Here is a 26,698-nt window from a genome sequence, read left to right as displayed (position 1 = left end):
CTAGTCAGGTTAATATGTAAAATTAATTATCACAACAACAAAAAAAGATAAATTCAATTGAAATATATAGCAATCTTAAATTTATATGGACTTAACACTACAGCACCAAAAGAGATGAAGAAAAGTCTTACAGAATTGAAAAGAAAAATAGACAAATTTCAAAAATACTGAAAAAACATTAACATAAATTCTTCTTGTAATTAATAGAAAAGAAAATCAAACAACCAACACAAAAACATAATTGGCAAAAAACATAACTAACAGATGTGGAACACTGTCCCTAACAATAAAACAGTACACTCTATTTCTACCTACTAGAAATACTTTATATAAAAGGCCATCTATGGGTTACAAAACCAGTCTCTACAGATTTATAATGATGAAACTAACATACAAGTCAGTCCCCTACATATGAACAAATTCCATTCTAAGAGCACATTCATAGGTCCAATGTGTCTGTAAGACCAACAAAGAGGCTAGGCACCCGACTAACACAATCGGCTATATAGTACGATACTGTAATAGGTTTTACAGTATTTTTCACATCAAAAAATATAAAAAGCAAGCACACAAAATAAAGAAAATATTTTTAATCTTACAGTATAGCACCTTGAAAAGCACAGTAGTACAGTACAAGAGCAGGCATACGGAGGCTGGCATCGAGTGAACAGGCAAGGAGAGTTACTGACTGGAGGAGGGAGAAGAGAAAGAAAGGAAGGGAAGTTGCTCAGTCGGGTCTGACTCTTTGCGACCCCATGGACTGTAGCCTACCAGGTTCCTCTGTCCATGGGATTTTCTGAGCAAGAATACTGGAGTGGGTTGCCATTTCCTTCTCCAGGAGATCTTCCCAACCCAGGTCTCCTGCATTGTAGGCAGATGCTTTAATGTCTGAGCCACCAGAGAAGTCCAGGGGGAAGGAGAGAAGGTGGGAAATGGTAGAACTGAAGGATCATCAGCAATAGGAGAAGGAGGGCAATCTGCAATTTCACTCACGCCTGACATTGATGGCACAGGTTCTGGTTCCTTGCTGGATTCAGTTCTATCTACCCTTTGGAAAAGCGATCCAGAGATGTCTGGATAGTAGCTCTTTGTTGTTGTTGCTGTTGTTTTTCTTCTCATCATGGATGATATGGTAGCACTGGATTGCCTTCTGAAGTGTTGTTGCAACCTTTGTGTACCATTCTGCGTTCAGGTCCTGTTTCTCAAAAACTAACATCGCCTCCTCAGATAAAAAAATTCCTCTTGCCATTTCCTGCATCCTGAATCCCTTTGGCTCTTCAATTACTTCTTCTTCCTCTTGTCTCTCTTCATTCTTTCTCTTTCTCAACTCCATCAGGTCTTCTGCGTTGGTAAGCTCTTCCTGTTGCACAGCAAGGAGTTCAATGAAGCCATCTTCTTGCAGTTCTAGCTCCAGTTTCTCGCTGAGGGTCACAAAGTTACTGAAGACTTTTTTTCAGGGTAATGGCTGTAACCTCATGCTAAGCAAGGTCAATGGCTTTTATGGCCTTGTCGCTATTATAGTCCTTCCAAAATTGCAACAAGGTTCTTCCTGATTTGTCACTCACCTTTACTGCCTGATGAAAAGTGTGATGCAAATAATATTTCTTGAAAGTTGTTATAACTCCCTGGTCTGTAGGTTTGATGAGTGATGCAGTATATGGTGGAAGAAGAACTACCCTGACGATGGGATGAAAGTTGTCCATGAATGGGGGTTGGCCTGGAGCACTGACAAACAGCAAAAGAATGTTGAATGGGATGCCCTCCTCCAAGCAATGTTTCTCTACCTCTGAGATAAAGTGGTGGAAAAACAAGTCTTGGAAAATGACCTGTGTGACCCAGGATTTGGGGTTACTCTTCCACGTAATAGGAAGTGAGCCCTTCTGTATGTTCTTGGGTTCTCTAAGTGATAAACTAACAGAGGCTTCAGCTTCATATTGCTGGAAGCTCTGCCACCAAACAGAGTTAGCTTATCCTTTGCTGCCTTATAGTCTGTCATCAACTTTTCCTCCTCACTGATATAACTTTGGTCTGGCATCCTCTTACAGCATAGTCCTCCTTAAAAAGCTGTTCGGGTAAATACATGCCTTCATCAATACTTTCTCAAAGACTTTCAGGAAATTACCAGGCATCTACCATATCTGCACTCACTGTCTCACTACTTACTTTTATGTTGTAAGTTTGACTCTAGCCTTGAACTAATGAAACCAGTCACGGCTGACATTAAAAGATGTACCCTCTGATTCTTCACTGTGTTTCTTTTTCAAGTCTTCACACAGGCTTTTATCCTTCTCTTAAGTCAGCATTAAGTTGAGCAGGACTCAACACTGATGCTGATTCTGCGTCCACACAGTGAGAAATTTCTCTATCTTTTCCATCATTTTTCCATGCTCCTTCTATATTATTGTTGACATCACTGGCACAGCACACTTTACATGTTCAATGATTTTGTCTTGGTCTTTAGAATCATACTGATGGTTGAACAATTCATTTTATGAGTGACATCTACCAGCTATTTCCCATCACTTAACTCAATCATTTTTACTCTTGTTTTCATCGTTATCACTTGGTGCTTCTTAGCAGTCCCAGCTTCAAGACCACTACTCTCACACTTGCTTCTGGACATTTTGGGCTTGAAATAAATATACTGTACTACTGTACTATACAGTATTATAAAGTAAAGTACACAAAATCACAACTATGGAGAATGCATGGACATGACAATGTACGCCAGATACACGAAGCAACTTATGTGATTGGACATGTACTGCACGTTTACATCTTTAAGTTTCCCAACCTAAAGGTTCATTGGTAGGGGACTTACTGTATAACATACAGAATATGTTCTTTGATTATAGTGGAGTTAGTCAGCAATGATCAAAAAAATATACAACAAAAATTACCAAATTTCAGATACTTAAGGACCACATTTCTAAACACCTGCAAAACCAGAGAATTAGTCAGAATGGTAATTAGAAACTATTTTAAACATGGAATACCAAAACATGTGGGAAATACAGAAGGCAGTGCTTAGGAGGAATTATGTAGCCTTACTTGTAAGTATTAGAAAAGAAGAAAGGCTGAATAGTAGTACTTTTCTAGTTTACATCAAGTACCAAGGAAAGGAATGACATACTAAAATTTGCCAATAAAAACTAGATAAAAATGAAAAAGAAATGAATTAAATAGAAAATAAACACATAACACAGAAAGTCAAGAACATTAAAACTGTTCTTTAAAAAGACTAACAAAATGATGAACCTCCAGAAACACTACTCAAGGGGAGAAAAAAAAGAAAAAAAAAAACAAGGAATACACAGAATAACAACATCAGGAAAAAAAAAAAAAAAAAAACGGGCAACATTACGTACCCCACAAACATTGAAAAAATAGAAAGAACAACTTTATATCAATAAATTAAAAAATTTAGAGGAAGTGACTGGACAAATTTGTTTCAAAACTCAACTTTTAAAATATTAGTAGGCTTTCCACCTGTTAAAGTAGATGAATCCATAATTTTAAAATTTAAAAAAAAAAAGTCCTAGGTGGAAACATAACATGGAACAAGAATGTTCATGATCATTATATCTATTCAACGTAGCACTGGATGGTCTATAAGGCAGTAGAATAAGACAACAGATAGTAAATACACTTCCCAATTCAACATTTTGTTCTGGATTTTATGTATAAAATCATGCCATTTGCAAATAATAGATTTCTCTTTTTCATTTCTAATATTTGCAACTTATGGCACTTTCCACTAGCTTCCATTTTCTAATCTTAAACCTAGTTATTGGGTCTTCTACAGGACTACCCAGAAAACAGTATGTGTCTCCTGAGGTTAGAGGTGGCATAGTTGACCAGAAAGTCTAAAAGGCAGAGAGATCAGACGGCTGTGCCAAACGAGTTAAATGAGCATAGCAGAAATTACCATCATGTTAGACATCACTTACATCTCTAGAGTTTGCTCCTGGTAAGAAGGCATGAGTTTTTTCTGTGGAGCAATGGAGGAACATGTGAGAGAAAGTAGACAAAGCCACTGTAAATCTTCTCACATTGAAAACAATAATAAAAACACTATATTATGTTTACCATGGGATTAGTAGATGGATAAATAGAGGGCTAGATAGGCAGGCAAATAGGTAGGTATATAGATATAATTTCCTCTCAGGAGCTCTATGATGTTGGTTCTATTTATTATCATACCTCTTTCAGATGACAAAACTGAAGCAAGAGATATTAAGTAACCTGCCCAAAGACACATGACTAGTAAGTGGTAGAACCAGGATTGGAACTCAGACAGCCAAGTTCAAGACCTTCTTTAGCACCACACTTTGCAACATAAACAAAAAAAAAGTCTAGGTAAACTACATCTCCAGAAAACTAGGAGGTGGTAAGAGGAAAGGTTGGATCCAGAGAAAATTACAACTCTACATCACAGAAACCTATGAAAGAGCACATGAAAGAAAGAGCTTTAAATACCTACCAGCTCAGAAACAGAAAGTTAACCTGGCAGAATCAAGTAAGTACATTTATTTGACAGTGCCCCCCACCCTCCAATCCTTCTGTCTTTCCCTAGTTTGACCCTAGAGGGGGTTGGAAATTCTAGTTCCAGGAATTAAATATTACCTTCTTTCACTTTCCTTTATTCACTTAAAATACTTAAAAAAATAAAGAAAGAAAGAATCACAGTTTCAAAAAAAATCAGCTTAATTCATATTTTTCAGATTATTCTCTTATTCTGACTTCACCGTAAGAAGGATTCACACCATTTCTTTTAGTTCATTATAATTTGCAAATTTCTAGTCTCTGCAGGTGTGTATCCTCTGTTACACAAAGGATCAAATGCTCATATTTGGAAACACAGGATAAAAAAGAAGACACCTTAGTTGTTGCTTTCCTCCTAACAGTTTTTTTCTTGCCAAACCAATTAAGTAAACAAGCTGTAGTTTCTACTCTAAAAATAAAAACACACATTTACAGTTGCCCAAATATGTTTTCCTTTTCTTACATAAAAGGAAATACTCAGAGGATTTAATTATAACAAGACTTGACATTTGTGGCATAAATATGATAGGTTAGTTAATGTTTGTGTACTTTCTTTAAACACAGAAACAAAGTAAAGAATCTAGCAAGCTGGCTTGAATGCTGTATGGCAGTTGACAAGCTGGAAACGTGCCTCATGGATACTATAATTGTGGCAATTAGCTAGCACCTCTTGGACAAAAATTTTGTCTTTCCTTATGGGGTTTTTTTAACACAGAGGAGAAATATTGGGAAAATTAAGATAGTCTTATGGAAGTGATAACTGTTAAAAGAAAAGAAATATTAAGAGCAGCCTATATTGTGAAACTGCAAGAATTTTCAAAAGAGGGCCTAAAATATTGCTTTCAAAGGAATAACACTGAAGGGCCTCAGCAGCAGCTTTCACATTAGCCTAGAGTCATCTGAAACTTACAAAGTTCAACTGAGGCAGGTGCTGGGCAGACAAAGACTGGAAGGATCCTGTTGAGAAATGATCACAGCAGGATAGTTACTAAGAATAAGAGCAAGAACATTAACCAAAAAGGGTTTTCCAAAAAAACAATTTTCCAAATTCTGATGGAACATCAGCCAAAGTACTATATTTTACCCTCTAACTCTAAATTTGATCTATTTGATCTACTGTTTTTCACAGAGAGAATATTTTTTAAATGCATTTCCCACTTTTTCTTGCTCCTGAAGTCAGTTCTACAAGGGGTTAACAAAAATCTAAATAGTGCTTCTAAAATGAACAGCTTCACAGATTCACTCAGCTGATGGATTCACAAAATGGTAACAGAGCAACAAAGCTCATTCCTCCACCAATACTATGTTCTTTTGCACTTTCTTTTGCCTGTGTATACTATCATGAACAGTTACTTCAGCTTGGAATTAGAACACACTTAGTTTGAGCCGAATCTCAACTTAGATGTTCCTCCCTCTAGGAATTTTCTCATGATTCTTCCAAATATTAGACAGAATCCTTAACACTCCCCAAACTATAGGACTTGTGCTAGGACACATTGAAAGTGAACGTGTTATTTACTCAGTCGTGTCCAACTCTTTGTGACGCCATGAACTGTAGCCCGCCAAGCCCCTCTGTCCGTGGACTTCTCCAGGCAAGAACACTGGAGTGGAATACCATTTCCTTCCCTAGGGGGATCTTCCCATCCCAGGGATTGAATCTGGGTCTCCCACATGGCAGGCATATTCTTCAACATCTGAACCACCATGGAAGCCCACGCTAGAACATATTAGAAGAATCTAAATGTTTAATGTTCTTAATATGTTTCCATACTATCCTATATTTCTCCTCTCATAGTACATACTTAGCATGCACTGTATTGAATTCACTTATTTTTCTCCCTGTGCTAATCTCATAAGATCTATGAAAGCAGAAGACCTGCCTTTACTCTTCACTGCTACTTCCCCAAAGCTCAGTGCAAAGCCTGACACCACAATGACAACACTGAAAATACATGGATGGAAACAACAGTTAAGCTAAAATAGAGCTTACACAAAAACTCACATAGTGAAGCTTTGACTCAGGACATATATGTGAATTTTGGACAGCACTATAAAAAACAAGAACAAGCCAACAAAAGCAGCAGAAATTGGGGAGGAGTAGTGGTTAACAAAAAAAAAAAAAAAAGTGGGAAATAACAGCAAAACTTACAAACAAGGAACATTCAGTAGAAAGTAATTCGACATGCAAGTTAAAAGCTGTACAAGTTACTTTGTCACAATTTGAGATATACCTAATAAAGCCATCTCTTCTGTTAAGGAAGTCACAAACCAGAAATTTTAGAACTCAGAACAAAGATGGTGAGACAAAAGAGGAAATGATGTGTGAGCTGATAGAAGTTGGGAAAGAAGTTAGAAGGATAAAACCAATCACAGAAATGAAGGAAAACAAATAACAGAAAGTGATGGAAGTTCTGAAGGAACACAAAGAACAGAAACTGATGAAAATATAGTAATTGAAAGAGTGAATACAAATGTGTGTCAAACTTAAAAGAAATGGAGTTAACGAAAATTGAGAAGAATCAGAGAGACTATATTTAAAAAAGAAAACAGGCACACCAAGCCAATATAGAATAACTGGAGTCTCCAAAGAGAAAAAAAGACAAAAATCTATATTTAAATATTTAATTCCAGAAAACTCTCACTTTCTGAAACTAGCAGAGTGTATCATAGCAGTAGAAGTGAGTCAGAATGACCAATAATAAGCTATATCCCAGTCAAGTTATGAAACCTTAACAATACAGAAACAAGCAGGAGAAAGTGGGGAAAGGGAGAGAACAAAACAAGTTTCAAATTTCTCTGCAGCAACAGATAACAACAGAATAGAGTGAAAAAATATCCAAAATATCATCAAAGAAAGAAAAGCCTAGGGTTTATTATACAGACAAAGGTACAATAATTATAGAAATATTATTTCCATGAACATTCTTAAGGATTTACTTAGAAAACTGTTAAGAGAAATCATTTTTTCAAAAAGTCAGATTGCTTCTCTGAGATCAACTAATTATATTGATAGAATTGAGACTAAAATAAAAATGGAGATTAAAGTGGCTTGACCACACAATTTCTATTTTCATTGCTCTTTATCTCCTCCTGCATCTTTGAGTTTCATCTGGAAAAGTTTCCCTGCTGCCTGAATAAAACCCTTTAGCATCTTCTTTGTGCCATGTTACTAATGACAGATACTCACAGTTTTTGTTCATTCAAAAATTTATTAATTTCACTTTCATTCTCAGTGAATTCTTTCACTCAATAGAGGATTTCTGGATGGCATTTTGAAGTTGCTATTCCATTACCTTTAAGACTACAATTCTTTTTTCTAGCAAGAAATTACCTGCCAGTGATCACTGTTGCTCTCAAGACAATCTTTTTTTTTTTTTTTTTATTCAGCTGCACTTGGCATTTTCTTACATCTTTTTAAATATTATATTCCCTATCTACTCCTTCTCTCAACAATCCTACTTAAATTAGAATGACTCATTTGTGTACTTTACATTCTCTTGCTTATTTTCAGTTTTGACTTGTCCATGTTCTCTCTGGACATGTTCTTCTGACCTATCAGTTCACAAATGCTGTCCTCATCTATATCTAATATATTGAGAAATCTTTACTGATTATTTCTAAATCTTGTTATTACATTTGTTGGCCTTAAAACAATTTCTTTCTTATGGTGTCCAGTTCTCTACAAAATTAAGTTACTATTTTATCTCCTTTAACTTATTCGGGGAGGGGAGCTCTCTGATGGCTGCACTATCTGGAGACCCATGGGTCTTTTCCATTGCTCATCTCTGCTGGGTTTTTTTCATCCTGTCTCTTCTACTCGTGTGCCATGATATCCTGAATATTTTTTATTATGTTACCAGACATTGTATTTGCAAAATTTATTGTATAAATATTTTTATTTGAGGCTTAAAATGATGTGAGGTTTCGCCAGAGGTGATTTATCTTTACTTTCTGCCAGGGAGGAGAAGGGGATGACAGAGGATGAGATGGTTGAATGGCATCACCAACTCAGTGGACATGAGTTTGAGCGAGCTCCAAGAATTGGTGATGGACAGGGAAGCCTGGCATGCTGCAGGCCATGGGGTCACAAAGAGTTGGACACAACTGAGTGACTGAGCTGAAATGAGGGGCAATATAAACATGGGATTGTTTTTATCCACTCCTGGAAACTAAAATGTTCCAGAGCTGACATCAGTCTCCATGACAGCCTTTCTATTTCCAATTATCCCTTCTTCCAAGGCCGTAGCGTGTTGAGAATCCTTTGCAAGGACACTGGCACCCACCAGACCTCAATTTCCTTCACAGGCCTTAGACTCCAGCTCTGCTCCCACAGAAATATGGAATAAAATTGAGTGGTTTCTTTCCTGACATACCTCACAAGTAATCATTATAAGCAAAAATTTAATTGTAACTTTCTTTCTTTTTTTACAATTTAAAGAAACTATAGAAGCAATGGAGGAAACTATGGAGAATTCACACATAAACTTAAAGTTGGAAAGGATATTCATACCATCACTCAACATCCAGGGTTCTCAAAGAAAAGACTGATAACTTTCACTATCAAAAAAAAAAAAAAAAACAAACCTGCATGTCAAGAAATGCCATAAATGTATTCAAAAGGCAACTAAGGAAATATCTGTGATTCTAAAACAGATGAAGAACAACTCTTGCTAGAAGGTATGTTTCAAAAACTAAATTACAAAAATGAAAAATGGCAAAGGTTATAAGAAGAAAAGAAAATGCAAGCAGCTGCTAGACACATAAATAGATTTCAAACTCATCTATAATGAAAAAAGTAAATTTATCTTGAAAAGTCACCTGATCTTATCATATTTGCAAAAACTGAAAATTCAAAATAACAGACTATGAGGAAACAGACATCTTCATATATCGCTGACTGGAATATATATTGGTGCAATTCTTATGAACAAAAATTTGGCAAGAACTATCAAAATTACAGAGATCTTTGACACCACGATCCAACATATGACATATTTTTCAGATATGTTTGCACAGGTAGAAAAATGATACAGATGCACATACATTCTGTCTTATAAGCATACTGTCTCATAGCAAAAACTTACCCTTGTAATATCAAAATATACATCAAGCCCATACGTCAACACAAGACATATCAAATAAATTATGGCATGAGGACTATAATGATAACTTTTATTTTCATAGATATACCACCATCTTAACACCTATAATGGATCTTATTATATATAAAATTTAAATGATTACTAATATACCCTAAAATGAAAAGCACAGTAACACAAATTAATATAAACCCTATAAAGTAAGAAACAAAATAAAGTAAACAAAGATTTATCTAAGCATTCCAACTGACTGCAGATTTCTGTACGGACAGGAATAATGAGGGGTCTGTCAACAAAAGGAGAGATTGAGAAAGAGACTCTACTGGGATCCATCACCCAACAGTGTGTTTTAGAATATAGGAATGGTATACTTTATAATTCTCTCAATAACAGAAAATAACTCTTGGTCGCCTTCAGAACTTCATGACAAATTGACAGGAAATAAAATTCTTAGATAAATTTACCTTTTGTTTTAATATCAGGTATATAATTACATCACTAATAAATTTTTCTCCATCATCTTATGAAGTCCATGATAACAGTGACTGTGATTATCTTATTTGCTTCTTTTTCACCTAAGTTTGTATCTGATATAGAATTAAGTGTAAAATAAATACATTTTAAATCAATAAATGAGCAAATGAGTAATGCAAAGAAATACAGAAAGCCCCTATCTCTATTACTTCATTTTCTTCCAGCATTTACCATTTAAGCAAAGGCATCTAAGGAAAGGCAGACTGTGCTCTGTAGCAAATAAGCTGTATGCTCTAAGTTCATGCTTACAGGATTTTTAAATTCTCCTTTGAATTTGGTAAAAATATGTTTCTGTGTGAGATTTTTATAGTCTGTACCATAAGATCATTTTTAGTTGAAACTCTTTGGAATACATTTAAATACCATACCTTTTTTAAAATGCAATTATGTCAATCAGTAATGCAAGATCTTGGGCAAAAATGTGAAGACAGTAATAATTAACACAGAGTACTTCCCTTGTACCAGATACTCTTCCAAGGGTTTCATCAAAAATAACCCATTTATCCTAAATTAACTCTCTGAAGGTGGGTTAATTATACCGGTGATGCATCTGAGATAAAAAAGGTTAAGGATGTTGTCCAAAGCAAAGGACCATTTGGGAGTGCAGAGATTCTTCTAGATGCTTAAGGTAAACATCATCCACATGTATGTAAAATCGTATGCACAGAACAGACATGCAGAAGAAACTCAGCAGAGGTTACTTTCAATGGGCATGGGCACTGGAGGAATAAGGATCTACAGTGAGAGGAGAATTGATGTTTTACCATAAACACATTTGTACAATTTGAAAGATTTGCTATGTGCATATGTTACACTTACAGTTTAAAAATAAAAAGAGGGAAAATACTACGTATCTTCAATTTGAGTTATTTACACTCCATTTGGCAAGGGATGTCAAATGAAGGGAGGAAAGACAAGGCCTAAATTGTCAATGTCTTTCTCATGGTCTGTCCTGTTTCACAGAAAGTATTTAGGGTACTCTATAGATGCAAAAAATATGCATTTTATATATGATACAAATAAATCTTTAGGGAAAAAATATAATACAAATGCATCTTGTTTATCCTTATTTGAATTGTTTTATATTTAATTCATTTTAAAAGGTTATTGCGAAATATATGTAATATATCCATGCATTAGTAACTTTATTTATTAATAGAATGATTTCATAAGCTACATGTTCTGAGATGCAGAAGCATTTCTTTGAAAACCGCACTGGCTTTGTTAATCCCACAATTCCAGTCTTGTAATCATTCAATTTCAAATCAGTAACAAATCTCATAATTCTCAAAGCTATGGTGAGGTGGTATGATGAGATATCGGTCTAAAATATTGTTTCAGTTGTCAGGAAAAACACTTGTAAGGAGAACTAGTCTATTTGTCTGTTTCAAAATGAGCTTTAAAAAAAGAGCTGTAATCTGAAAGACAAGAAATAAATGACAGAAAAGACTGATAGTAGCATGAGCCACTACTCTTATTTTGCCTTCTGCTCAATCAGTCAACAAAAAAATAATAATTCACAGGACACAGGATAGAATGGGATGGGGTTGGCAGAGCTTTCTTCACTTTTGAGATAAATACAGGTAAGCAAAGACCTTGAACCTTAAGGAAAACACTTAATCTCTATCGAAAAATACATTTTAAATAAGTATCTATTTGCTGTAAAAAGGATCTTATCATTTGACGAGCGAATGGCTAGCAATGACGGCTGACATTTAATAACACATTCCAATCAACCCTGCACTCTACATTCATTGTCACATTTACTATCCCAGTTTCTGTATGTTTAAAATGGTAAAACAGGTGCCACAAGGGGAAGTGACTTACTCAAAATAAAACACCCTAGAAACAGAAGAGGAAAAACTCAAATCCAGGACTGTCAATTCTAAGTCTGGAGTTGAGCACACAGCATTTATTCACCAGATATTTACCTCACTCCTTTCTGCTAGGTACTCTGCTAAAACCTCAGGATTCAATTATCTGAAGGAGTTTACTTGTTAATGGGAAAGATTAATGACATCAAGTTAACTAACATTTTCAAAGTTATATTTTGTGATAAAATAGGTGATGGAAATGAAGAGAGAGCTGTGGTTAAGACTGAAATGAGGCCTCTTTCAGTGGGGGACCTCTGAAAGCCTTCTCAGAGGTTGTAGCACTGAGATGGGCTCTAATAATCAGAAAAAGCTGCTTGTATAGAGCAAGAGAAAAGACATTAGAAACAGAAGGAAAAACAAAGTCAAAGGTTCAAAGAAAAAATTTCACCTGCTTATGGAACAGAAAAGGAGGCCAGTTTTCTGGACTGCGGAACCAGAGGGAGAAGTCTACAGAAAAGGGAATGGGGCCAGATTATTAAGACTTTATATATCAGGAAAGGAATTATAATTTTATTCTAAATATAACAGAAATTCATTTAAGAAGTTTAAAACAGAAAATAATTTTAAAATACATTTTTAAATATAAAATTTGTTTGGCAAATCAACAGCAGTACTGTTGACTTAAATTAATTGTACAACCTATACTTCAACAAGGATAGTTCTGAGAATGAAAGAAGGCCTTACTAATAATTACACCATAACAACAAATCTAAACTAGGACTGTTCCAGGTATATTAGTTGGTTTTTGCTACATAGCATTATACCCATTCGATATAAGCAACATTTACTTAGCTCATGATTCTATAGTCAGACTCATTCTGTGATCTGGGTCTGCTTAGCTTAACCCCTCTGGATTCAGGCAGAATGAAGAAGGCTAGTTGGTGGCCCAGTGACCTAAGATGGCCTCTGGATCACTCTTGACTCACATATCTGGCTGTTTTTCATCCAGGGTATGGACACAAATGTGCCACTGGTCTCTACTTATCCACCAGGTTGACTCACCCACATGGTAATAACAGGGCTCTACAAGCAACAAAGGCTGAAGCCACAAGGCCTCTTGAGGTCTAGGCTCATAACCCATTATGACTGGTACTTCATCATTTGTACTACATTCAGCGTGTCAAAGAAGGCCACAAGGCAAGCCCCAGGTTTAATGGGTGGGGAGCCAGACTCCACCTTTTGGTGACTGTTACTGTAAAACATTGTGGCCATTTTGCACATTTGTCAACTCTTAAGTTGACAGTTTGGGACGTTGTATAAATGGATATTCTGTGTTAGAATAATCCTTTAAACCCTCCATAAACCATCCATATTCTCAGAATGAAATAGACATCTTTAAAGTAGAGGCTTAAATCAGATATAATCTCTGAAAATACAGGTCAAACATAGAAGATATTTGCCCATTCATCATGCTCCTATGTCTCCTGGTCACTCAAACTGCCTCTGAGGCAAAATACTCTTACAGCTCAAGGATTCTCACCCTTGAGCAGACATTTTGATGGTAGCTGAAAAACTAGCGACTGCAACTGGACAATTAAATGCCTGTAGCTTTGCCATATCATCTAAGGAAATTCAAAGGACTCATGGTAAAACTTAAGAGCAACAGGAAGGAAGTGCAGGTCTCACAACCTGACATGTTATTAGCTTTACTCCTCTTCTGGTATACTCATATCTTGTGCCTACAGTGAGATCGCCACTAGCCCACAGTGTAACCAGATCCCCACCTCCTACTGCAAGTCAACTCCCAGTGGACCAAGATTTTACAAAAATTTTTATTTATTTTTATTTTTTTTCAGCCATGCTGTGTGGTATGTGGGATCTTAGTTCCCCAACCAGGGATCAAACCATTAGATTCTGCATTAGAAACCCAGAGTCTTAATCACTGGACTATCAGGGAAGTCCCCAGAAGTCTTCATTCTGAAAAGCTTCCTAGAATATCTTGATGGGCCGCCAGGTTTGAGAACGATTGATATTATGGACAAATTTATAGTTGAACCTAGATTCTCACTTACTCTTACTCATCTGTGTTTTCTTGGAACTAAAGAAATCATAATGTATAAATTATTTTCTAAGATGAGACAAAATATTATTTCAATTTCTGTGAAATACTTTTACTAGAAAAAGAAAATTTTGCATCACTAAGAAATCCGTCCTAAGGACAATATATCTCCAATTTCAGACACCTGGTTCCTATAAATTAGAATAGTTTCTAAGGGATATGGCTGGCAGATGCCACTTTTATGGAGTGAATCTTCAAGATTGGTACAGTATTCTCCTGAAAAGAACACTGAAATGTATAAAAATGAACGATAACAACCACAGAGCACACAGAAAAGAAAATTCTGCTCAGTCACATCTAAACTAATGGAGAACAGAATCAGCGCAAAGGTTTGCCATTTCTTCCTTTGGTGTACACCAAACACTGTTAAAGTAACAATAGTAGTAATGCTATCAGCACTGAGTCCTACACTATAGCCTCCACAATGCCTCTCACTAAGCACTGTGCTTGCATTAGCCTATTGAATCTTCACAAAATCATGAGATAGGAATATTATCCCTCCTTCAGAGATAAAGAATCCAGAATGTAAGACTGTTAAGTAACTTATCCAAGACACACAGCTGGTGACAGAGCTGGGATGAGACCAAGGTCATCCTATCTCAAAACCCCCAAATTCACCCATTACTTCAACCTGCCACAGAGTGAGATGAAGGAGGAGAGCAAAAGCAGAGAAGTGACTAGAAAGCTGAAAACAAGGTCATGATTTCTCAATATACACTCAGAAATAACTACAAATTTGGCTTCCAAACTTGAGCTTCTCCCAATCCACAATTCAGGCAAATATAAACTACTCCCAGAGGAAAATTAACAGAGAATTATGCTCTATTATTATGCTCATCTTCTAGTCCTTTGCACTTGAGAATATTATTAAGCTAAAATGTGGGGTTTTTTCCCTTTTTGATGGGGAGTATTGTTTCTTTTACCATATCCATAACTGTCAGTGAGATGAAAATTTATTTTGTGCTTAATCAATAAAAAATAATGGCATTCAAGGGCTGCCCACCAAGTGAACAAAAGTCATTGGTAAAAATTATTTGTTAAGTCCAATTGAATGGGTTCCATACAAACGGGCAAACAGAAAGCAATGCAAGTCATGTGCTAACACATACCACTATATGAATGTATCTTCCTACAAGAAAAAGGACATTTCACCAATTTGCCAAGTAGGGCATGAATTTTCACAACTACTCAAGTAAAAATTAGCCATATATAGATTATTCTTAGGAATAATTTTGTTTGAAAGTGATGCCTCACCTAGCAATAAACAGTCAGTGCAGATCATTTGAACATAGCTTGCACTGTAAATTTTTGCTGAAAAGCTTTTCAGATCATTATTAAAGACTTTTAAATATATCATACATTCATTTAGCTCTATTTTTTTACTTCTGTTATTATACCTTCTAAGTGGCAATCTGTCTTGTGAAAATTTACACAGCAAATACTTTAAGTTGTCTTATTAGAGGTATTCCATAGAGACACTGTTTCCAGTACATGGAATGTGCGTGCGTGCTAAGTTGCTTCAGTCCTGTCTGACTCTGGGCAATCCTACGAACTGCCTCTGTGCAACCCTATGGTCTGCAGTGCTCCATGGGGTTCTCCAGACAAGAATACTGGAGTGGGCTGCCATTCCCTCTTTCTGGGGATTTTCCCAACTCAAGGATTGAAACCACGTCTCATATCTACTTGCAATGGCAGGTGGGTTCTTTACCACTAGCACCACCTGGGAAACCCAAATGGTGTATTTAATATTACATTTATCTATCACATATCTTTATTTTCTCCTGGACATTGTATCTTTATTTTCTGTGCTATCATTATTAAGAATTATTAAGAATGGCCTGGATTCATTTTAGGTACAATTTAACAAATCAAATTTAAATGTTTTGCAGATACCATAAAATTCCCCTATGACTCAGAGCTGCATGCTGGGTTCAATTATTTGACTGTATCTAGATGTGAGTAAAAGAATAAAACCATATATTTTCTGGGAGTACATTCTCAATTTTATAAGCCCTCCAATCTCTTCCTATTTTTAAGAACAAAGAGGCATGAAGGGAGATATAAGAGCATTTGACCCAAATATCAGATGTGTAGAGACCTGTACCTAAAGTAAGGAAGGGTGATGTTTTACCGTAAACAGAGAACTCCTGAAATACATCAACGCTGCAAAATCAGAGTGAGATGGCAGGGCCAAAGTGACAGAAAACTACACGGTCTTAAAGAACCCTTAAGAGGACATTATCTTTCTTTTAAAATGCTCAGTTTAATTAGTTCCTCGTAATTGCTGTAGAAAAAGAAGGAAATAATCTTTACTCTTCAAACAATTTGATAAAATCTTTAATCTGTATGTAAGCAGAGTGTTCAGGTGTGTTAGGATCTCCACTTAAAAGTAGACAAGAAGCATATCTACATAGCCCATCTAGACGGGGAAAAAAAAAAAAAAAAACTAAAACTTTGCTTTGTGGAGCTGAATAATATGACGAGTTGTTATACCAATCAAATTACATAAGAAATGGCCAAATGTCTGTTTTGTGCTGTGTGGAGACAGACACTAACAATCAAAGCTAGGGAGTTTTAATGAGGAGACTTAATTAAGACACACATCATCTTCCGAAAACATGAGTCTTTAATTCTGAGAAAAATCACTGCCAAACTCAGTTCAGCTGTGCTAATTAGCAAAGACTGGGAATTCAGAAAATCAGGCTGTTAGAAAAAGGTATGCTAAAGAGTGACTATGGAGTATTGGCCACAGAGTATATTGTCGGGTTTCTGATCCTATGACAGAAACTCGTAGACGTGGAAAGGGACAGGTCTTTGTTCAAATGATACCCGACCAGACCTTTCCACGAAAAGCAGAGTTCTATAAACATCCTGACACCTGGGAACCTCAAAACCAGAGACCAAGGTTTTGGTCTCATTACATTCTTTGGCTATCCTTGCAATTTTTGAATAGCTCAATTTAATTGAAAATAGTGTCTTCAATTGAGCTACATCTGTCTCTTTAGGGTTTTCATTTATTGCTTAATTCTTGCTCTCTGAAATTATCCAGATGAAGTCTAACCCGATTTCTTATACATATATCTGTTTTCTCTTTTCTAACACAACAGGATTCCCTGCTGTTTCTACTGTCCCTCACATAATCCTGCTTCAGACCTTACCACCATCTGGGTCAGTCTCTTCTGAAAAAGATCAGTTGCTGTTTTTCTTAAAACTGTGGTACCTCAAAGGGGAATCTGTTCAGTGTGTTTCCAGTCCTCTGGATTCTAGAATTTTGTAATTGCTACCTAAGTTTGCATTAACATTTTAATAGTTACAACACACCATTCGCTGATTTTGAACTTGCAATCAGCTAAAACACCTGTCTTTTTCTTATGAACAGCTATTGAGCCAGGTTCCTCTGTATTTGGTACTCTATCAGTTGTTTATTAATTTAAGTTCAAATTTGTTTAATCTTTATTGAACAAGTGATCAATGTCCACTTGTTGAAAAATTAGAAAATCATCAAGATGAGCAAGAACATAAATTAAGTATAAAGCATCACTTGACTCCAAACATTTGAAGAAAACTGCTGTCTACAATTTTTAAGTACTTTCCCAAGTGCCTTTTCTATATATACACATGATGACTGTTGGATATTTATGTGAATTTCTGTATACACACATAAAATATAATTATTATATATAATGTATACTATATGATATATAGTTCAGATATATTGTTCAGTCACTCAGTCGTGTTCGATTCTTTAGTGACCCATGGACTGTAGCCTGCCAGGCTCCTCTGTCCATGGAATTTCCCAGGCAAGAACACTAGAGTGGGTTGCCATGTCCCTCTCCAATAAGAGTATTATAGTATTACTATACATACTAAATATAATAATATATACTCTTATGATCTACCTTTTTTCTCAACTGCACTTTGGAAATGTCTGTAAAATTTTTAAGATACATATTTTCCACCTAAGTTTTTCTTTAAAAATGCCTTCACAATATTTCAGTTTTGGAGGTAACATTGTTCCAGGTACTATGGCTACGTATAATAACAAACCACTTCAAATTGTAGTGACTTAAAACAACAGTATGCATTTTGTTCACAAATCTGCAATTTGGAAGCATTCAACAATTTGTCTGCTCTAGTTAGAATCAGCTGTAGTGACTCAAAGGCTGGAGGCTAGAATCATCTGAAATCTCATTCACTTAGATGATTAGTAGATGCTGGCTGTTGGCAGCAATCTTACCTGGGGCTTTCTGCTGGAACACCTACAGGTGACCTTGCCATGAGGCCTGGGCTTCATCCCAAGCTGAGTTTCAAGGGAGAAAAATCCCAAAGGAGAGAATCAGGTGAAAAGTCTTCTGCCTTTAAAAGTCATCCAGTTTCACTTTCATCATCTGTTACTCAGTGAAGGAGCCATAAAGTATTGCCTAGGTTCAAGGGAAGGGAAAACTCTAACTGGGGAGTGACAAGGTTAAGGAAGAACATGTGAGACTGAAAATGCTGTTGTAACTGTCTTTGAAAATCAGTATTTCCACAGCCATAATTCATTTAACCTACTTAATACTATTTAAAATTTTCACCAATACAAAAACAATTCTCAAATAGACATTTGTGAGTATTTACACAATTATATTCCTAAGATATTCTGAGACCAGTGTTTACAAAATTTAAGCACATTTTGTAAGGCTTTTGATAGATATTGGCAAAATGCGATTCAGGAACATGAATGGCACTTTAGACCTCAATCATTAGTGTATTAAAGGAAAAGCCCATCTCTTAACTCTAGCTTAAACCCTTGGAATTATCAAATTTCATAATATTAGCCAGTTCTATATTATTGTTATTTAAATTTGAGTTTCTTTGAGTACATCTGAACATTTTATATGTCTACTGGTTATTTGTATTTCTTCTTAGAAATTTCTTTTTTCTTGCCCTTTGATCACTTTTCTTTTGATCTCTCTCTTTGAAGTTTTTGTTAGAGAATTTTATGTATTAACATTAAACTTTGTCAAATATATTGCAATGCTTTCCCTGATTTGTTATTTGCCTATTACACTCTAAGTCAAGTTCTTATATTTTCCTGTTTGCAAAAGAATACTCAGCTCTATGTATACATATAGCTGATTCACTTCATTGTACAGCAGAAACTAACATGGCATTGTAAAGTAATTACGTTGTTGCTGCTTAGTTGCTAAGTTGTGTCCGACTCTAGCAATACCATGGACTGTAGCCCATCAGGCTCCTCTGTCCATGGAATTCTCCAGGCAAGAGTACTAGAGTGGGTTGCCATTCCCTTCTTCAGGGGATCTTCCTAACCCAGAGATCAAACCTGAGTCTTCTTTGGCAAGCGGATCAAACCTGAGTCTTCTTTACCACTTAGCCACCTGGAAAGCTTCTCTTAAAGACCTACACACCTACATAAAAATTAACCTGTATTTTCTACTAACATTTTAAGATTTAATTTTTATATAATATCCTTAATAAATCTGAAATTTTAGTGTATGGAAAGAAGACTACATTTTTTCCTAAATAATTGTCTCTTTTCTCAAATACTGTTTAAAAATTAATCATCAATTATTTATGTATTTATCATACACCAAATATATATATTTTAAATTTTCTTTATGATTCCATTTATCTGTCATTTCCAACTTGTCTATCAAACTATACTACCCATTTATCAATGAATTCTTACTACACTATTCTATATACTGCTGCTTTATAGGCAATGATATATAAACTTTTTTTGTTTCTTAAGCTCATTTGAGAATTTGATGGACTGTTTAGATTCTCTACTTAGAGAAATGTACATATATGCATACACAAAATTGTTTTCATTCAATTTCCTACAATTACCCATCTCTGACATTCATATAAGGTGTCTTCATCTTTGCCAATATCACATGAATTTAAGTATTTTTATTTTTTAGACTTATTTTGATTGAGTTCTCTTTTCCATTTCATTTTGTTATATTTGTTTGTTGATAACATATAAGAAAGCTGTTGACTTTGTTAAACAATTCTTTTCATCCAGAATTTTTTTTGAATTCTTTCAAATCTATTTGTTTCATATAATTTTTGTGTTCTATATAGGCTTCCCTGGTGGCTCAGATGGTAAAGAATCTGCGGCAGTGCAGGAGACCCAGGTTCAATCCCTGGTTGGGGAAGACCCCTTAAAGAGGGGAATGGCTACCCACTCCAGTATTCTTGTCTGGAGAATTCCATGGATGGAGGAGACTGGTAGGCTATACAGTCCATGGGGTCACAAAGAGTCAGGCATGACTGAAAGACTAACACTTTCATGAGACAGTCAAACCATCTTCATTGAATATAATATGGCCTTCTCTTTCACAGCATTTAAATATGATCTACATCATGTCAGAATATTTACAATATACATCTTTGTTATAATATCTAGAACAAGGCTTCATAATAATAGAGATAATATACTTTATTTTTTTCCATTTTTTTCATGCATGAGTTAATGAGAATGCAACTAAACTTTCACCTGGTTACATGTGCAAGATAAAAATCCTTTACTATGTTCAATTTCCTTCTGTTTTTTCCTAAGTTTTTCTTCTATTCCCAGTTTATTAAACATAAGTACCTTTTTAAAGTTTTACTGAGATATAATTCACTTACCATTAAATTCATCCTTTTAAAGTGTAAAATTTAGTGGATTTTAGCATGTGCTCAGTCGCTCAGTTGTGTCTGACTCTTTTCGGCCCCATGGACTATGGCCCACCAGGCTCCTCTACCCATGAATTTTCCAGGAAAGAATACTGGAGAGGGTTGCCTTTTCCTACTCCAGGGGATTCTTTCTGACCCAGGGATCAAACCCACATCTCCTGCATTGCAGGTGGATTCTTTACCACTAGCACCACCCGGGAAACCTGGACTTTAGTATAGTCACAAAATTATGCAACCATTACCATTATCCAACTCCAAAACATTTTGTCACTCCAAAAGGAAATCATTTGCTTCATTTGCTAATAGTCACTCCCCATCCCCTGCTTCTCCCAGGCCCCGGTAACCACTAATTTACTTTCGGTCTCTATGAATTTGCCACTTCTGGATATCTCATATAAACACTTTCTTAATGAATTCTGCCTATTATTTCAACTCTAAAGATTTTTATGATTCCTGATTCTACTCCAGATCATATTAGCTCTTAATTTTGTACTGCCAGATAAATGTTTATCAGTTTTATATGTATGCTTCTGCATCTTAAGTCATTAATAAATTTTACAGAAATGTCTCGATTACTTATGCAACTTCTATGTAGGTGTCTCCTGTTACTTTGGTATTAATACAAAAAGCTAAAAATGTACTCATCTTTAGAATCATCTTGTCTGCACATCTCAATTTTGCCTAAAAAAACTATTAAGTGATTAAGTTAAAACATAATACATTGTTTCTCCTGTACCAATCAAACTTTGCCAAATGCTGAACTTAGTTTTGGAAGCAAAGTTTATTCTAACTCACTACATACTACATCTAATCAATGAACCTTGTTCTATATGTGAATAAATTATCTCTTTCATGATGAAAGCCAGACTCTTTTCTAGTATTAACTACAAACTTAATGACCCATGATTTTCAGAACAAAACTTTTAAAAAATCAAATTGTCACAGCTTTTCCTTACTTTACATTCTATGACTTTTCCCTTTTCCACTATATCTGAAAAATCACAGGCAATGTGGCAATTACTAAATCTCCACTTTAGTATCTGCTTTGTAAACTCCACAGCTTAGATGGATAAATGGTGAAAGGGGAAACAGCATAATCCACATCAATCCACCAAGATGCTAGTGATTCTTGACCCACAGTTTATGAAATGCTCCACACTGAACGTTAATAGATAATTCAATATATCATTTATCCCTGGAACATTTGATCACTATAAATTATTATGAAGATGAAGAGTCATAGACTCTGACATACACAGCAGTGGCATCGAGAAGGGCCAAAGAATGGTCCCAAAGAGCACTTCAGATTTTCATGCCCCTCCTCACCAACGAGGTCTGATACCTGCTTCTGAGGCTAGGCTGGACCTGCCACCAGTGTGGTGAAGGTAGTGAGGCAGGTATGAATGCTGCTCTGTCCACTCAAGCTCCTTTCCTAACCCAATTCTTCCCACCCCTTGTGCTGTCAACTGCAACCTCACTTTTGGACAGACCTGACTTGACCAGACTACAGCCTCAGTCTCAGAAGACATCCATCTTCTGGAATCAATCTCTAATTCCTTCCTGTAAAAGCACTTGATCTCACAGCCCACTAGACTTTTGGCCTTGTGTGGATGTGTGTATACATATATATATATATATATATATATATATATATATATATATATACTGTAGAACCAAAACAAAATGGAGTCACTTATGTTGAAGACAAAATGGAGTTGGTAAATGTAGCCACATGAAAGAAAAATGTGCCTACATTTACCAACTCCATTTTGTCTTCAATATAAGTGACTCCATTTTGTTTTGGTTCTACAGTATATAGGAAGCTGTGGTACATATACACCACGGAATATTACTCAGCCATTAAAAAGAATTCATTTGAATCAGTTCTAATGAGATGGATGAAACTGGAGCCCATTACACAGAGTGAAGTAAGCCAAAAGAGACAAACACCAATACAGTACACTAATGCATATATATGGAATTTAGAAAGATGGTAACGACAACCCTATATGCAAAACAGAAAAACAGACACAGATGTACAGAACAGACTTTTGGACTCTGTGGGAGAAGGCGAGGGTGGGATGTTTTGCGAGAACAGCATCGAAACATGTATATTATCAAGGGTGAAACAGATCACCAGCCCAGGTTGGATGCATGAGACAAGTGCTCGGGGCTGGTGCACTGGGAAGGCCGAGAGGGATGGGATGGAGAGGGAGGCAGGAGGGGAGATCGGGATGGAGAACACATGTAAATCCATGGCTGATTCAGGTCAATGTATGGCAAAAACCACTATAATACTGTAAAGTAATTCGCCTCCAACTAATAAAAATAAATGGAAAATAAAAAAAAGAAAAATGAAATTTAACTTTACCTAACATTAGTTGCAGGAAACTGACAGCTCTTCTCAGAAATTAGCAGAGTACACCAGCCAATCCACAAATCCCAAATGTGTTCACACCGCCTTTGGACTTGGTTGATCCTGACTCAGCTACCCTCACCCAAAAAAGGAAGAAGCCACCAGGAAAAAGACAAATAACTTCTGCATTTACTCCATAAAAATCCGTTAGTTCTTACTAGTCACTTGTGTTCTTTTATTTTCTTCTGACTTTTTAAAAATTTCCTTTGGAATATCAATGTCTTTGTTACTGGTTTCTAAGAACTCATTTATGACGAAGGAAGTTAACCATTTGTCATGTGATACAAATGAAATATCATGTTTTATTGGCATCAATTTACTATGGTGGTCTGTATTTTGGTTATGTATTAAAAAATAATTATGTAGTGATTAAAAAACAAAACAAAAAACTGCAGTCAGTAAGCAACAGGAAACATTGCTGGTCGCCTTGAGTTTCCCGGTTTTCCAGGCCGTAAGCCTTGAAAATAAACTCATCTTTCGGTTTTGTTTTATTCAGTGTCCAGAATTTGGTTTTGGACATTACATACCTGTGCACACATAAGAGCCAGAAGTCCGTACTGAATGACACAGCCCATGCCCTAAAAAAGAAATGACAGAAAACCTTCAAAAAACGGGGAACGGAGGGCTTGTCCACACCCTGCCCCACTCTGTGTTGTGGAGAGTCAGTGAGCATCACACTGAACTTTCGCGAGAAGTGGGAAGTATCGCGCCTGCGCACAGCAGTAGCTCCTGCCGGCGGTGGCAGGTCCGCTGACAGATGTGTGACAGAAGTAGTCTGTGTGGAGGCCACTGCACCCCAGGGAAATCGCCACCATCAGCAGCATCTTAGCCGACACCTCTGGGATCGAAGCCGAGATGGCTAGGACTAAAAGTACAAAACCACTGCTTAGAGCTGCTTAAGGCTCTCTCCGTTAAGCTTCACAGAAAACTCATTTCTCCAAAAGGTGGTGGTGCTGGTGAGCCAGAAGGTTTTGGTGTGGCCAAGAGAGGTGATGCTCCAGTTGAGTTAGTGGGCTTTCTAACTGTGGGGAAGTCCAAGCAGTTAAGTAACTTGGCTGAAGTATATTCTGAGGTGGCCGCTGGGATTCACTCTGCTGACCGCTGTGTCATCAGATACAAAGGAACCAAGATCCGGCTCCTGGATCCCTCAGATATCATTGAAAGTGTCAAGGATGGGAAAGGTAGAGAAGCCGTCAAGTCATTGCAGTGGCCCGAATGTGTCACTTGATCCTGCTTGTTCTGGGTGCTCTGAAACCTTGGAGACCTAAGAATATAATTGAAAATGAACCGGATGCCTTTGGCATTCGCTTAAACAGCAAACCCTTTTATATTGGCTTTCAGAAAACGGAAAAAGGAAGCATTACTCTGAAGGCCACTTGCTGCCAGAGTGAGCCGGGTGCTGAAACTGTAAAGAGCATTCTGCTGCTGCTGATGCTGCTGCTAACTCGCTTCAGTCGTGTCCGACTCTGTGCGGCCCCATAGACGGCAGCCCACCAGGGTCCGCCGTCCCTGGGATTCTCCAGGCAAGAACATTGAAGTGGGTTGCCATTTCCTTCTCCAATGCACGAAAGTGAAAAGTGAAAGTGAAGTTGCTCAGTCGTGTCCGACTCTTCGCGAGCCCATGGACAGCAGCCTACCAGGCTCCTCCGCCCATGGGATTTTCCAGGCAAGAGTACTGGAGTCGGTTGCCACTGCCTTCTCCAAAGAGCATTCTAGCTGAGTACAAAGTTCCTAATGCTGACGTGACCATAGCAATGCCACAGGGAATTACTTCACTGAAGAGGTGGAAAGAGGCAATTTATATCCTCTGTAACTGTGTGCTAGTTAAATAAGATTGATCAGATCTCCACTGAGATATTGTATATTATCTATATGAAGTCTCACTGTACCCACCGCTGCCCATCACTGGGATTTTGATAAATTTTTGGAAAAGATCTGGTAGTATCTGAAATTTGTAAGGACTTAGACCAAACCCAAAGGCCAGTTCCCATATTAAACATACCCAGTTCAATGTTACCTTACCCAGGACCACAATGGAGGATTACTGCTGAAAATTAATGAAAATATTATCAAAGAATTTAAATATGTTCCAGTCTGTGGTTTCTCTGTGAAAGACACACGCAAAAATGGTTAATGGTTGGGGAATAAGAATGTCATTCAGACATGGAAACCTTCTCTTTCCCCATCTTCTATGTCAACCACTATAGCTTTCCCCATGACCAAGAAGCTTACCCCAAACCCATTCTGGATTTGGATCAGGATTCATAGGAGGGAGAAGGAGGCATCCAAACTGGATCTTCATTTATCTTCATGTCATCTTGTACTTGGAACTGCATGAAGGGCCAGGTTAAAAAAAAAAATAATGGACCATATTCATTAAGATTTATTTATTTATTATTTATCTATTTGATGATTTATAATTAAGATGGTCGTAGGATCGTAAACATTTTTGAAATCTTGTTCAGGGCATGAGTATGCAAATCTGCCAATATGTAAACAAGGACACCTTAACTGAGGTGAGGCTAATGAATGTTTAATGAATTCTTGAGCGACATAACCTTTCAGTGATGGTGCTATCTCTGATTTTCATGGTTGCATATAAGACATATCAGTAATTACTTATTTAAACTTTCATCTGTCATCATTTAATTAGTGGAAATAGAGACAAACCTGAATATATTATTTTAAAAAGTGACAAAATATTATAATTACCAAAGAGAAAAAAATTGTGAGAGCTCACTTAAGACCACTTCTGTTGTTTTTTAAATATCTATATTTACAGAGATATATTGAGATAAATATCAGCTTTATGGCAACCCAGATATTTCCTGTTGACTTATGAAGATGATCGATAGGAACTGCTACAAAACAGAAGAAGAGGTAAATCCTTAAAATATTCCATTTTGGAATGTGTCCATGACCTTTTGTGCCTTGTGCCAACGTGATGAATTATTCATAGAACACTGATAACAGTGTGATACATAAGTCTTATACACTGAACTGGAAAATGGAAGATTGTAATTCTCCTTTTGGCTCTGTCATTACCTTTTGACCTTAGCCAATTCATTCATTCATTCATTGACTCAACAAAATCTTAGGAAGTTTCTCCCATGTGCTATGCACTGTACCAAGGAATGGGATGTAGCAATTAACAAAATGTCCCCAAACTCATAAAACTTACAATACAGTCATTTAACTTCTATTCATTTACTTCCTAGTCAAGACACATAATTTTTTTTAGTCTTGAGTGTTTTCATTTTTAAATGAAAGAATTGGGTATTTATAATATCCTATCCTGAGTCTTCATCAATAAAACACATGTTTTCATATGTTCTTCATAATAATTATAGGTTGTCCTGTTGCAAAATTCTTATGTGACCACTAGCAACTGTTTCTTGAGCCAACTGGCATTTTGTTGTATGTCAGATGCTATCAGAGTGAGTACTCACTAAACAATGCACATGTCCATTCCATCACCTTGAGCTAA

The 26,698-nt window shown here is 36.4% G+C and overlaps 1 pseudogene; it reads left to right on the top strand.

Annotated features, from left to right (window-relative positions):
• Positions 1-23,800: 23,800 nt before the first annotated feature.
• On the top strand, positions 23,801-25,207 carry LOC133073046 (developmentally-regulated GTP-binding protein 1-like; annotated as a pseudogene).
• The last annotated feature ends 1,491 nt before the right edge of the window (positions 25,208-26,698 follow it).

This window comes from Dama dama, chromosome 18 (assembly GCF_033118175.1).
Source record: "Dama dama isolate Ldn47 chromosome 18, ASM3311817v1, whole genome shotgun sequence".
Lineage (NCBI taxonomy): Eukaryota > Metazoa > Chordata > Mammalia > Artiodactyla > Cervidae > Dama > Dama dama.
The sequence above is the reverse complement of the archived record's forward strand: the minus strand, read 5'-3'. Positions and strand labels throughout refer to the sequence as shown.